The 14,501-nt window shown below is 40.0% G+C and overlaps 1 protein-coding gene across 1 annotated transcript in view; it reads left to right on the top strand.

Annotated features, from left to right (window-relative positions):
* The window catches only part of KIAA0319L (KIAA0319 like), a 336,519-nt gene that overhangs the window by 197,292 nt on the left and 124,726 nt on the right, over window positions 1-14,501 (top strand). The gene's annotated exons all lie outside the window — the stretch shown is intronic.

Raw genomic sequence — 14,501 nt, 5'->3', positions numbered from 1 at the left:
GCGGCGGGGTCCGTGTACGGCGGTTTAGGGGTTAAATACTTTATTAGGGATTGCGGCGGGGGATCGCAGTTGACAGGTAGATAGACATTGCGCATGCGTTAGGTTTATTTAGCAGGTAGTTTAGGGAGTTACGGGGCTCCAATAGACAGTGTAAGGCTTACTACGGCTGCATTTTGTGGCGAGGTGAAAATGGAGTAAGATTTCTCCATTTTCGCCACGTAAGTCCTTACACTGTATATTGGATACCAAACTGCGCTGGTTTGGTATACCTGCCTATGGCCCAAAAAACTACGGGCGATGGCAGAAATATACGAGCGTAACTTCTAGGTTACGCCGTATATAGGATACCAAACCAGTGCAAATTTCAGCGTCGCCGGCTTTTGCGGGTGACGCTGCATATCGGATCGGGCATGAAAAGCAGAAATATTTTCTCACTCCCCTTTTGTAACAGCATTTTTGGGACTATGCTCACAGTCTAGGTTAGGCTGGTATTCAGATCCAGAAGGGTCAATATCTGATCCATTAACAAAATGTGCCATTTTTCTTGCTTAATTAAATCCAGTATCTAATACAATACAGTACAGATCTCTGTGCTTTCTCCCCCTGTATATAGTAATATAATTAATTAAATTGCAATAAAGGTCCTAAAATAATTATAATTACATTTTCCAATAAATAAATAAAAGATGTTATGCTTTTCCTAAAGGGGAATCCAATTACTGTCCGATAGCTGGTAATGTCAGCATCAGCGGGCATCCCACCAGGCAGCAATAAAAAAATAAAAGAAGCTGTATGTTTAATCTTATCTATAGGTAGATGAGCAGATCCATATGTTTAACGCTGAAAGTGCAAAGTTGCCTTGTCAAGACCAACATATTACACAGCACTGTGACATTAAGTATACAATTATAGCATACATGCCATACAATAATCAGAATACATTTACATAATTTGTCTTTCTATTTGTCCCATATGATCACTGCAATAGCCTACTTCAGTGATCACGGGCATGGAACCACTGCTATTGTCTCCTTGCATTTGTGGGAATTTATTTTAATATAAATGTAAAAATTATATATATATATATATATATATATATATATATATATATATATATATATGTTTGCTGTAGTGTAGGGATTATCTTTCCCCTTCCAAACAGCTCTCTTGCCTCCCACTGGCCAATGCTATCCTAGGTACTGGCAGCCAGTCTTCCAGTATGTAGATTAGGGCAGTTTAAAAAAAAAAGTTCTGTAGTGTAGGCACCCACCTCCCCCTTTCAAGTAATCATTAAAATGTAGGGACCCACCCCTTCCTCTCTATTCCCAAGGTTTTTAGTGTAGGAACCCACCTAACCCCCGCTCACAATCACCTCCCACCTGCGGTCTTCCACTCCTCAGAACCGCCGGCAATGTCCTATTGAGACAGTGACAATGTCAGATATGCCATCATATAGTAACAGAGCACAATCATTACTCCCTTACCATATGTCTCTCCATTTGTCAGCAAGACCACAACCGGTGCATTTGTGCTGGATGTAGGTACTATGTCAACATACATTGTAAGTATGTTCAATAGGGGCAAAGGGGTTAAAGAGGGACTGTACACAAACCATTTATTTTTTTATCATACATATAAAAGAGCAACATTTTAACACTGCTGTAATTGTGGCATTCTTCCTGCTACTGCTTATTGGTTAATAGATACTTCCTGCTACTGCTTATTGGCTGATAGGTGCTTCTTGCTTATACGGCTGACCATGATCGGGTGTATCTTACAGCTAAAAAAATTAACAGGACGTACACAACATTGTATTATTTTCAAGTTAAAAATAAAGAAAAAAATATTTTTTCAGGGAATTATTTTTTTTTTTTTAAATGCTGCTCTTTAATATAGGAATGATAGAAAAAAATTGGTGGTCCCTTTTAAAAAATGATAGATGATCAATATGACTGCTGCAGAAGATTAATAGAATCATGTTACCACAGTCTGTTGTTATAGAGACCACTGTTATCAGCTTAAATTCGATTCTAAATTAATTTTGTTGTAGTAATTAGCAATTATGTGTTGGAAAAATAAGCAGATATGAGTAACAGGACCACTTACTGGCTAACTGCCCTAACAATCTGTTAATTGCTCCCAAGCCAATGAGATGTGCATTTGAAGGCTGCCGTCTCTCTAAATTTCAGTCACACCTCTCGTATTAACAGACTTGTTTCTTTGCCAAGCAAAGAAAAATAAACAGTGCTAGAAGGAATCCAACAACGTTATTAACCTGCTTGTTCATTTATTGTCCATTGCAGATGGCCCAGTGTAATGCAGTAAATATATACCAGTTTTAAAAAAAATAATCTACATTTCTGTTTAACAGTAGTTATGATTAGGAGCAGTAATGCACTTCTGGGAGCAAGCTGAAAACTTATCTTGAGTCAATGGCAAAAAGCATATATTTGCAGCCACCAATCACTAGTATTATCTAGGTATGCTCCGCAGCAAAGGATGCCAAGAGAACAAAGCACATTTGATAATGTAAGTAAATTGCAAAGTTGTTTAAAATTGCATGCTCTATCTGAATCATGTAAAATAGAGGTTAACCCTTTCAGGATGGGCCCATCCATCCAAGTTCAGATCATAAACAAAAAGAAAAGGAAAATGAAGCACATGATTGTCACTGCGATCACGTGCTTCAAAAATGGCGCTGATTGGCTCATGGGGAACTGCTTGTGTTGCTAGGCACATCCCCCAGTCGGATCAGCCGGCGTTTGTTTTCAGAATGGAGCAGGACGCCACAAAAGTTAGGATATTCCATGCCGTCCTAAAGGCGTTTAAGCCCAGCGCTTTTTGGACGGCATCAAGTGGTTAAACACACAGTTATATGCAAGCAACAGTGTAATAATAAAAATGCTCTAAAACTTAAAAACATTGTCTTTTGTATTTGTATGTTTCTTTAATTTTACCACAGTTCCAATCCACTAGCAAAGCATAAAATGCTGTTTTGTTTTTCCATCTGTATCTGCTGTACTTGTTAATCATACACTCATCATACACTAGTTTGCCACAGAGAGACAAAAGAAAAATGATGCTCTAGGAGTTGTTTTGCTTGCCGCATCTAGTGTTTTCTAGGGTGTCTGATTTGAGTATTAATACAACTCTCTCTATATGTTTAGTATCACTTTGCCCTATTTGTATGGCAGAGAGCAGTCTTGGGTGCATGCATGTGACCGATGCCCCATTCTGGGTTGTCCTTTCACAGCAATAGGGGTCTGAAGATTACATTTATAGATGCACAGTAATGCACTCTTACATTGTTATTTCTAAACAGCAAGCTTGGATTTTTAATTTTACCTGTGACATTATTTACTTGTGAATGCAGCAACCAGCCAGTCTGTAGTGGCAGTGCAGTAGGTAGAAATGCCTCCCTTGCTTATGCTTCTGTGCTTCTTGGTAAAACCAGTACAGTTTCTTCCAATTTGGAATAAGGTACACTGAGCTGTTTATTTTCACAGATTAAAAACAAATTTGTTTTGACTTTCTATACTGCTGCAGCATCCCCTGATTATTTAAATCCATACCTGTAACCTTGTGCCAAAGACATATCCAATAATATGTTAAAAGATTATACTGTCTGCGGTGGTCCCTTTCTACTGAGAATTATGATAATAATGAGTCTGTATGCATGCGTGCCTTTATTTTTGCCATTTGTATATTTTTTAGCCCTTGGCTAAGTATTCCACAAATTTACTTTGCTGTTCCTTTAAAGTGAAGGTAAACTTTGTTGAATAAAAGCCCGTTTTTTAAAAATACTATTAAAAACAGGGGCACTTTCATTCATCAAAGTTTAGAGCCGTTTTGTTAAAAAATTACCTTCTTTTTTACTTTTCAAGGCTAGAGTAGCCTCCCCCACCCGGAGAGCCTCTCTTCACACGTCAGCAATGACTGATCCTGCTTCCTCCAATCACAGCTTTCCCCCCAGGGTAGTCATTGCCTGAGGCCATGCTGTGATTGGAGGAAGCAGGATTAGTCATTGCTGACGTGTGAATAGAGGATCTCTAGGTGGGGGAAGCTGCTCTAGCTGTGAAAAGAAAAAAAAAGGTCATTTTCTCCAACATAGGTGTGTCCGGTCCACGGCGTCATCCTTACTTGTGGGATATTCTCTTCCCCAACAGGAAATGGCAAAGAGCCCAGCAAAGCTGGTCACATGATCCCTCCTAGGCTCCGCCTACCCCAGTCATTCTCTTTGCCGTTGTACAGGCAACATCTCCACGGAGATGGCTTAGAGTTTTTTAGTGTTTAACTGTAGTTTTTATTATTCAATCAAGAGTTTGTTATTTTAAAATAGTGCTGGTATGTACTATTTACTCTGAAACAGAAAAGAGATGAAGATTTCTGTTTGTATGAGGAAAATGATTTTAGCAACCGTTACTAAAATCCATGGCTGTTCCACACAGGACTGTTGAGAGGAATTAACTTCAGTTGGGGGAACAGTGAGCAGTCTTTTGCTGCTTGAGGTATGACATATTCTAACAAGACGATGTAATGCTGGAAGCTGTCATTTTCCCTATGGGATCCGGTAAGCCATTTTATTCACACAGTAAATAAGGGCTTCACAAGGGCTTATTAAGACTGTAGACATTTTCTGGGCTAAATCGATCATATTTACACATATTTAGCCTTGAGGAATCATTTAATCTGGGTATTTTTTGTAAAATAATATCGGCAGGCACTGTTTTAGACACTTTATTCTATTGGGGCTTTCCCTAATCATAGTCAGAGCCTCATTTTCGCGCCGGTATGGCGCACTTGTTTTTGAGAACAGCATGACATGCAGCTGCATGTGTGTGGAGCTCTGATACATAGATTGTGTTCTGACTGTGGGGAAGCCAAGGTTCCTTCTCATTTAAATAGATGTGATTTATGTCATAAAAAATTTAGTAAAAATGATGCCCAAGATGATTCCTCAAATGAGGGGAGTAAGCATGGTACTGCATCATCCCCTCCTTCGTCTACACCAGTTTTGCCCATACAGGAGGCCCCTAGTACATCTAGCGCGCCAATACTCCTTACTATGCAACAATTAACGGCTGTAATGGATAATTCTATCAAAACATTTTAGCCAATATGCCCACTTATCAGCGAAAGCGCGACTGCTCTGTTTTAGAAAATACTGAAGAGCATGAGGACGCTGATGATATTGTTTCTGAAGGGCCCCTACACCAGTCTGAGGGGGCCAGGGAGGTTTTGTCTGAGGGAGAAATTTCAGATTCAGGAAAAATTTCTCAACAAGCTGAACCTGATGTGATTACTTTTAAATTTAAGTTGGAACATCTCCGCGCTCTGCTTAAGGAGGTGTTATCCAATTTGGATGATTGTGATTATCTGGTCATTCCAGAAACACTATGTAAAATGGACAAGTTCCTAGAGGCCCCGGGGCCCCCCGAAGCTTTTCCTATACTCAAGCGGGTGGCGTACATTGTTAATAAAGAATGGGACAGGCCCGGTGTACCTTTCGTACCTCCCCCCATATTTAAAAAATTGTTTCCTATAGTCGACCCCAGAAAGGACTTATGGCAGACAGTCCCCAAGGTCGAGGGGGCGGTTTCTACTCTAAACAAGCGCACCACTATACCCATAGAAGATAGTTGTGCTTTCCAAGATCCTATGGATAAAAAATTAGAAGGTTTGCTAAAAAAGATGTTTGTTCAGCAAGGTTACCTTCTACAACCAATTGCATGCATTGTCACTACAGCCGCGTGTTTCTGGTGCGATGAGCTAGAAAAGGCGATTATTAGTAATTCTTCTTCTTATGAGGAGATTATGGACAGAATTCGTGCTCTTAAATTGGCTAATTCTTTCACCCTAGACGCCACCTTGCAATTGGCTAGGTTAGCGGCGAAAAATTCTGGGTTTGCTATTGTGGCGCGCAGAGCGCTTTGGTTAAAATCTTGGTCAGCGGATGCGTCTTCCAAGAACAAATTGTTTGACATTCCTTTCAAGGGGAAAACACTGTTTGGCCCTGACTTGAAAGAGTTTATCTCTGATATCACTGGGGGCAAGGGCCACGCCCTTCCTCAGAATAGGTCTTTCAAGGCCAAAAATAAACCTAATTTTCGTCCCTTTCGCAGAAACGGACCAGCCCCAAGTGCTACGTCCTCTAAGCAGGAGGGTAATACTTCTCAAGCCAATCCAGCCTGGAGACCAAGGCAAGGCTGGAACAAAGGAAAGCAGGCCAAGAAACCTGCCACTGCTCCCAAGACAGCATGAGATGCGGGCCCCCGATCCGGGACCGGATTTGGTGGGGGGCAGACTCTCTCTCTTCACTCCGGCTTGGGCAAGAGATGTTCTGGATCCTTGGGCGCTAGAAATAGTCTTCCAAGGTTATCTTCTGGAAGTGATTCATCCTGTTCCATTAAAAGAACGAGGGATGGGGTTCTACTCCAATCTGTTCGTAGTTCCCAAAAAAGAGGGAACGTTCAGACCAATCTTAGATCTCAAGATCCTAAACAAGTTTCTCAAGGTTCCATCGTCCAAAATGGAAACCATTCGAACAATCCTTCCATCCAGGAAGGTCAATTCTTGACCACGGTGGATTTAAAGGATGCGTATCTACATATTCCTGTCCACAAGGAACATCATCGGTTCCTAAGGTTCGCATTCCTGGACAAGCATTACCAGTTCGTGGCGCTTCCTTTCGGATTAGCCACTGTTCCAAGGATTTTCACAAAGGTACTAGGGTCCCTTCTGGCGGTGCTAAGACCAAGGGGCATTGCTGTAGTACCTTACTTGGACGACATTCTTATTCAAGCGTCGTCCCTTCCTCAAGCAAAGGCTCACACGGACATAGTCCTGGCCTTTCTCGGATCTCACGGATGGTAAGTGAACGTGGAAAAGAGTTCTCTATCTCCGTCGACAAGAGTTCCCTTCTTGGGAACAATAATAGACTCCTTAGAAATGAGGATTTTTCTGACAGAGACCAGAAAAACAAAACTTCTAAACTCTTGTCGGATACTTCCTTCCGTTCCTCTTCCTTCCATAGCGCAGTGCATGGAAGTGATAGGTTTGATGGTAGCGGCAATGGACATAGTTCCTTTTGCGCGCATTCATCTAAGACCATTTCAATTGTGTATGCTCAGTCAGTGGAATGGGGACTATACAGACTTGTCTCCGAAGATACAAGTAAATCAGAGGACCAGAGACTCACTCCGTTGGTGGCTGTCCCTGGACAACCTGTCGCAAGGGGTGACCTCCCGCAGACCAGAGTGGGTCATTGTCACGACCGACGCCAGTCTGATGGGCTGGGGCGCGGTCTGGGGATCCCTGAAAGCTCAGGGTCTTTGGTCTCGGGAAGAATCTCTTCTACCGATAAATATTCTGGAACTGAGAGCGATATTCAATGCTCTCAAGGCTTGGCCTCAGCTAGCGAGGGCCAAGTTCATACGGTTTCAATCAGACAACATGACGACTGTTGCGTACATCAACCATCAGGGGGGAACAAGGAGTTCCCTGGCGATGGAAGAAGTGACCAAAATCATTCAATGGGCGGAGACTCGCTCCTGCCACCTGTCTGCAATCCACATCCCAGGAGTGGAAACTTGGGAAGCGGATTTTCTGATTCGTCAGACATTGCATCCGGGGGTGTGGGAACTCCATCCGGAAATCTTTGCCCAAATCACTCAACTGTGGGGCATTCCAGACATGGATCTGATGGCCTCTCGTCAGAACTTCAAGGTTCCTTGCTACAGGTCCAGATCCAGGGATCCCAAGGCGACTCTAGTAGATGCACTAGTAGCACCTTGGACCTTCAACCTAGCTTATGTATTCCCGCCGTTTCCTCTCATCCCCAGGCTGGTAGCCAGGATCAATCAGGAGAGGGCGTAGGTGATCTTGATAGCTCCTGCGTAACCACGCAGGACTTGGTAGGCAGATCTGGTGAATATGTCATCGGCTCCACCATGGAAGCTACCTTTGAGACGAGACCTTCTTGTTCAAGGTCCGTTCGAACATCCGAATCTGGTCCTACTCCAGCTGACTGCTTGGAGATTGAACGCTTGATCTTATCAAAGCGAGGGTTCTCAGATTCTGTTATTGATACTCTTGTTCAGGCCAGAAAGCCTGTAACTAGAAAAATTTACCACAAAATATGGAAAAAATATATCTGTTGGTGTGAATCTAAAGGATTCCCTTGGGACAAGGTAAAGATTCCTAGGATTCTATCCTTTCTTCAAGAAGGATTGGAGAAAGGATTATCTGCAAGTTCCTTGAAGGGACAGATTTCTGCCTTGTCTGTGTTACTTCACAAAGAGCTGGCAGCTGTGCCAGATGTTCAAGCCTTTGTTCAGGCTCTGGTTAGAATCAAGCCTGTTTACAAACCTTTGACTCCTCCTTGGAGTCTCAACTTAGTTCTTTCAGTTCTTCAGGGGGTTCCGTTTGAACCCTTACATTCCGTTGATATTAAGTTATTATCTTGGAAAGTTTTGTTTTTGGCTGCAATTTCTTCCGCTAGAAGAGTTTCAGAATTATCTGCTCTGCAGTGTTCTCCTCCTTATCTGGTGTTCCATGCAGATAAGGTGGTTTTACGTACTAAACCTGGTTTTCTTCCAAAAGTTGTTTCTAACAAAAACATTAACCAGGAGATAGTCGTGCCTTCTTTGTGTCCGAAACCAGTTTCGAAGAAGGAACGTTTGTTGCACAATTTGGATGTTGTTCGCGCTCTAAAATTCTATTTAGATGCTACAAAGGATTTTAGACAAACATCTTCCTTGTTTGTTGTTTATTCTGGTATCAGGAGAGGTCAAAAAGCAACTTCTACCTCTCTCTCTTTTTGGATTAAAAGCATCATCAGATTGGCTTACGAGACTGCCGGACGGCAGCCTCCTGAAAGAATCACAGCTCATTCCACTAGGGCTGTGGCTTCCACATGGGCCTTCAAGAACGAGGCTTCTGTTGATCAGATATGTAGGGCAGCGACTTGGTCTTCACTGCACACTTTTACCAAATTTTACAAGTTTGATACTTTTGCTTCTTCTGAGGCTATTTTTTGGGAGAAAGGTTTTGCAAGCCGTGGTGCCTTCCATTTAGGTGACCTGATTTGCTCCCTCCCTTCATCCGTGTCCTAAAGCTTTGGTATTGGTTCCCACAAGTAAGGATGACGCCGTGGACCGGACACACCTATGTTGGAGAAAACAGAATTTATGTTTACCTGATAAATTACTTTCTCCAACGGTGTGTCCGGTCCACGGCCCGCCCTGGTTTTTTAATCAGGTCTGATAATTTATTTTCTTTAACTAAAGTCACCACGGTATCATATGGTTTCTCCTATGCAAATATTCCTCCTTAACGTCGGTCGAATGACTGGGGTAGGCGGAGCCTAGGAGGGATCATGTGACCAGCTTTGCTGGGCTCTTTGCCATTTCCTGTTGGGGAAGAGAATATCCCACAAGTAAGGATGACGCCGTGGACCGGACACACCGTTGGAGAAAGTAATTTATCAGGTAAACATAAATTCTGTTTTTTTTTAACAAAACTGCTGCTTTGTAAACTTTAGTATTTTTAAAAAACGCTGTTTCATTAACCAAAGTTCACGTTCACTTTAAGTGTTTAGTACAACCAATTTAAAGGGACAGTCTACACCTTAGTTATCTTAAAGTTTTACTTTAGTTTAAGCAGCTAATATCCTGCTGCACCTTTTCTATATCATGCAGCAGTAAAAGAACATATTTGAAAAAGAATATAGTTTCTGGCCACTTTGAAATGGCTGCCAAGCTCAGCCCAGTGATGATGTCAAGATCCCATCTGCATCTGGGCACTCTGCTGAATAGCATTGACAGTCTGCTGAATCCAACTAGTGAGGCTTTTGTGATTGAACACCATATACAGCTCAGATCATGATTTCATCAGTGGACGGAGCTTGGTGGCCAGAAATGATATTCTTTTTAAAATAACTTTTTTACCGTTCTTGCTGCAAGAATATAATAAGGGGTGCAAGAGGCTATTTGCAGCTTAATTTAAGGAAAGACTTTAAGATGACTAAGGTGTAGGCTGTCCCTTTAAATATAAACGGTTTCTTGTACATTGTGCCTGTGCAGTGATTTTATTACTCTATGCTATATACCAGAATTGCCAGGTATATCAGGGATGGACTGTACTGTTTAGGTTGAAACGGACTGATATAATTCAGGAAATTCTCCTTTGTGAAAAGTACAGAATAACTGGGAGTAAAGAGGCTGCTTGCAGGTGGGGATTTAGCAAAGAACAAGCCATAGTTTTTTCCAGTTGAAGGTGTCTCTTGTGGAAAATATATGGGTCCTGTAGTTACTTGTGAATTGATCCTGACTTTGTGTCACTTTTAGAATCAACTAACTTCTGTGTGTTTAAAATATGTGTGTTCACTCTCAAACTAGAACCATCTAAAGGCCTGCAATCATTGGATTTGGCTTATGCCCCTGCGATTCTTCAGGGTTAAACTATTTTCTCTAAATAGCATTTTACTTGGCTCTGCATGAGAACACTCAAGTATGAAAGGGGGGGGGGTATATGCAGCAGTGGGAATCTACACCATTAGGTTTCTAACAGGTGTTTCTACTAACTTCAGCAATACATTTAGTAAATGTTAAAACTTCATGTGAAAGATTATATCTTTAAAGGGACAGTAAAATGTTTAGTTATGCATAATGAAACAACTTTGCAATATGTTTTCATTATTTATGTTACCCCTTTTCATATAATATAGCTGTAACAATTGAGGATTTTCTGATTCACAACTGAAAACATATCAGTGCTTACCCTTCTACATATATGTTCCTTTTTGGATTTAGCTGATAACAACTACAAAACAATGTACATTATACTAACAGCACCTAGTCTTGTTGTCTGCAGAATAAAGCCCAGATTGGCTCCTACAAATAAGGCAAATGGTGGGTGATGCCTGGATATTAATAAATAATTGCAATATAAAGGATATTAATTGGTTTTAAAAACGTTAGGACTTGGCTGATATGTTATTTTATAGCAACACAACAGAAATGTCTTGTAATTACAAGGTGTTTTATGTGCCTTTACGGTTCCCTTATTTATAATCAGTTCACCTTTCTTAAACACCAAAACCTAGAAGTCTATATATGTGTTTTCCAAAACTTAGTATGTAGAGTAAAAATGTAATTAAAAACATGACAAAAATAATTTAACATACCTAAAAATGAAGATTTTCACAAAATGTTAGCTTTCACACCCAGTTCCCCCAAGAGTTACCTTTAAATTTTATTTTGCTTTCAGAAAAAAGCAGCTGTATGACCTGACACAAAGCAAAAGGAGGCTATTGGCTATCTGTCACTGTCATGTGATCAATATACTACCAATCACTTGATAACTGTAAGAACATGAAGCCCCTTGTTTGGATTGTGGCACCCCCATTATTTAAAAGATACATATTTCTCTGTTGGGGGGTTGACAAAGTGATTGTAAAGTTTAATGAGTATCTAAAAATAATCTTAAAAACAGGGGCACTTTCTTTCATTAAACTTTACAAAGACGCTCATTTTTAAAAATACTTACCGTAACTTTGTGTTATGGTAAGCATAACGCCGACCCTCCGCCCGCAGCTCCTGTTTTCTTTAGCAGATCGATGACGGCAGGCACTTCTTCATTAAACTTTACCATCACTTTAAGATCTCTAGGTCCATTATGTTTCTTAGATGGGACCTTTCATAAAAATGTCTTCATTTATAAATTAATAAAAAAAATGTAAGGTATAGACTGGAAGTGGAGCTGTATTCTGATTTCTAATGTAAATTGTGCTACAGTCGCGAGAATCTGTGTGCTCCTATAACAAGCTACAAATAAAGTTTTTTCATTTGTGCGTAAATATTGTTTGCGCTACAAGAGCTGAAAATAAAATGTGATTCCCATGGTGAATTTATCAGAAGCTTATCAGTTTTACATTATACAAATGCAAATCATATTGCAAGCTATTTAGCAGGAATATCCCTAACAATACAGCACTTATTCATTCATTTGAGTTTAGGCATTATTGCTATATAGTACATGTCTATGATGTGTACTTTAATATGCATTATACCATAAAATTGTTCATTGGCAAAGTTTTGGTCTAGAAACAAAGTTAACCATATTGGATATTAATTTCTTGCATGAATAAAAGGCCGTATCTTTTCCCAATAGCTTTTACAATAGAGGGCTTTCATACATTTCTCAAACTATAAAATGTGTTTTGTAAAAAGACATTTCTGCCATTAAAACAAATGAGTAGTTTAGTTCTTGCAAAACTGTCATTTTTCATGGCACCAAATGCGTTGCTGCAATCCTAGTCTGTACAGTGAGAAATACATTTTTGTATGCACAGTTTATCACATTAACAATTAATCTCTTTGAGCTAGGGCATTATGGGTATAGTGTGTATGTGGTGTGTTATTTATATGCACTACACTGAAAAATTCTTTATTATTTAAATGATTTATTCATATATTTGAGCTGGGGCATTATGTGTACAGTACATATGTGTGTGTGATGTGTAATTTATATGCTTTGTACTGTAAAACCGTTCATTATTCTTTTTTGTAAAAATATTATTTAATTTGTTGTGGTTTTGGTCTCGATATAAGATTAACAATGTGGGATATTAAAGGGGCAGGGAACCCGAACATTTTTTTTTCAAGATTTGGATAGAACCTACAATTTTAAACTTTCAAATGTACTTCTATTATCAAATTTGCTTCATTATCTTGTTATCCTTTGCTGAAGGAACAGTTTTGCACTACTGGCAGCTAGATGAACACATCTAGTTAGCCAATCAAAATAGACAAATGTGTGCAGGCACCAATCAGCAGCTAGCTCCCACTAGTGTAGGATATGTGTGTATTCTTTTTCAACAAGGGATACCATGAGAATGAAGCACATTTGAAAATAGAAGTGAATTTAAAAGTGTCTTTAAAAATGACATGCTCTATGGGAATCATGCAAGTTTAATTTTTACTTTCCTATCTCTTTAATATCTCTAGTAGGGTACAAAATTTGCACCCTGAAAATCTATTGAGCCACTGTAACTGTAAGTGCTCACTGTACATAACAGGGTTTACTTGAAAGAACCTCAAAGTAAATCTTGTTCGGTACAGTACACTGTTCCTTTTAAAGGGACACTCAATCAAAACTAAACTTTCATTATCCAGATAGAGCATGCCATTTTAAACAACTTTCCAATTTACTTCCATTAACAAAATGTGCACAGTCTTTTTATATTTAAACTTTTTGAGTCACCAGCTCCTACTGAGCATGTGCAAGAATAAGTGTGTATGCATTTATGAATGGCTGGTGGCTGACACATGGTATGTGTATGCATTTGTGATTGGCTAATGACTGTCACATGGTACAGGAGGAGTGGAAAAAGACATAACTTTTAAAATTGTCAGAAAAAAAATCTACTACTCATTTGAAGTTCAGACTAAGTGCTATTGCATTGTCTTGTTATCTTGCATTTGTTGATTATGCAAATCTACTATGTTGACTGGTCCTTTAAGTAAATCTAAATGGCAATATTGTTGTTGTTGTTTTTCTTTCTATACACTAAAGCAATGTTGTTTGTAAAAAAAAGTATTCAAATAGTGTGAAAATTGAACCTACGAGGTCGGTTTTGTGACTTGTGATGTCCTGTATGAGCAGTCACAGTCAGTGACTTTATCAGAGCTTTTCATTCATACACTCACACGGAAACGCTTACACACCCACAGACACATACGCAGACATTCACTCACAGACACCCAAAGAAACACACACATACTCACACAGACACCCAAAGAAACACACACATACTCACACAGACACCCAAAGAAACACACACATACTCACACAGACACCCAAAGAAACACACACATACTCACACAGACACCCAAAGAAACACACACATACTCACACAGACACCCAAAGAAACACACACATACTCACACAGACACCCAAAGAAACACACACATACTCACACAGACACCCAAAGAAACACACACATACTCACACAGACACCCAAAGAAACACACACATACTCACACAGACACCCAAAGAAACACACACATACTCACACAGACACCCAAAGAAACACACACATACTCACACAGACACCCAAAGAAACACACACATACTCACACAGACACCCAAAGAAACACACACATACTCACACAGACACCCAAAGAAACACACACATACTCACACAGACACCCAAAGAAACACACACATACTCACACAGACACCCAAAGAAACACACACATACACAGACACCCAAAGAAACACACACATACACAGACACCCAAAGAAACACACACATACTCACACAGACACCCAAAGAAACACACACATACTCACACAGATACCCAAAGAAACACACACATACTCACACACACATACTCACACAGACACCCAAAGAAACTCACACAGACACACAAAAATAGACACACAAAATACTGACTGATAGATTAGACTGTCGGAATTCTTTAGCAAGCCTTTATAAA

Source organism: Bombina bombina, chromosome 3, assembly GCF_027579735.1.
Source record: "Bombina bombina isolate aBomBom1 chromosome 3, aBomBom1.pri, whole genome shotgun sequence".
Lineage (NCBI taxonomy): Eukaryota > Metazoa > Chordata > Amphibia > Anura > Bombinatoridae > Bombina > Bombina bombina.
The sequence above is the reverse complement of the archived record's forward strand: the minus strand, read 5'-3'. Positions and strand labels throughout refer to the sequence as shown.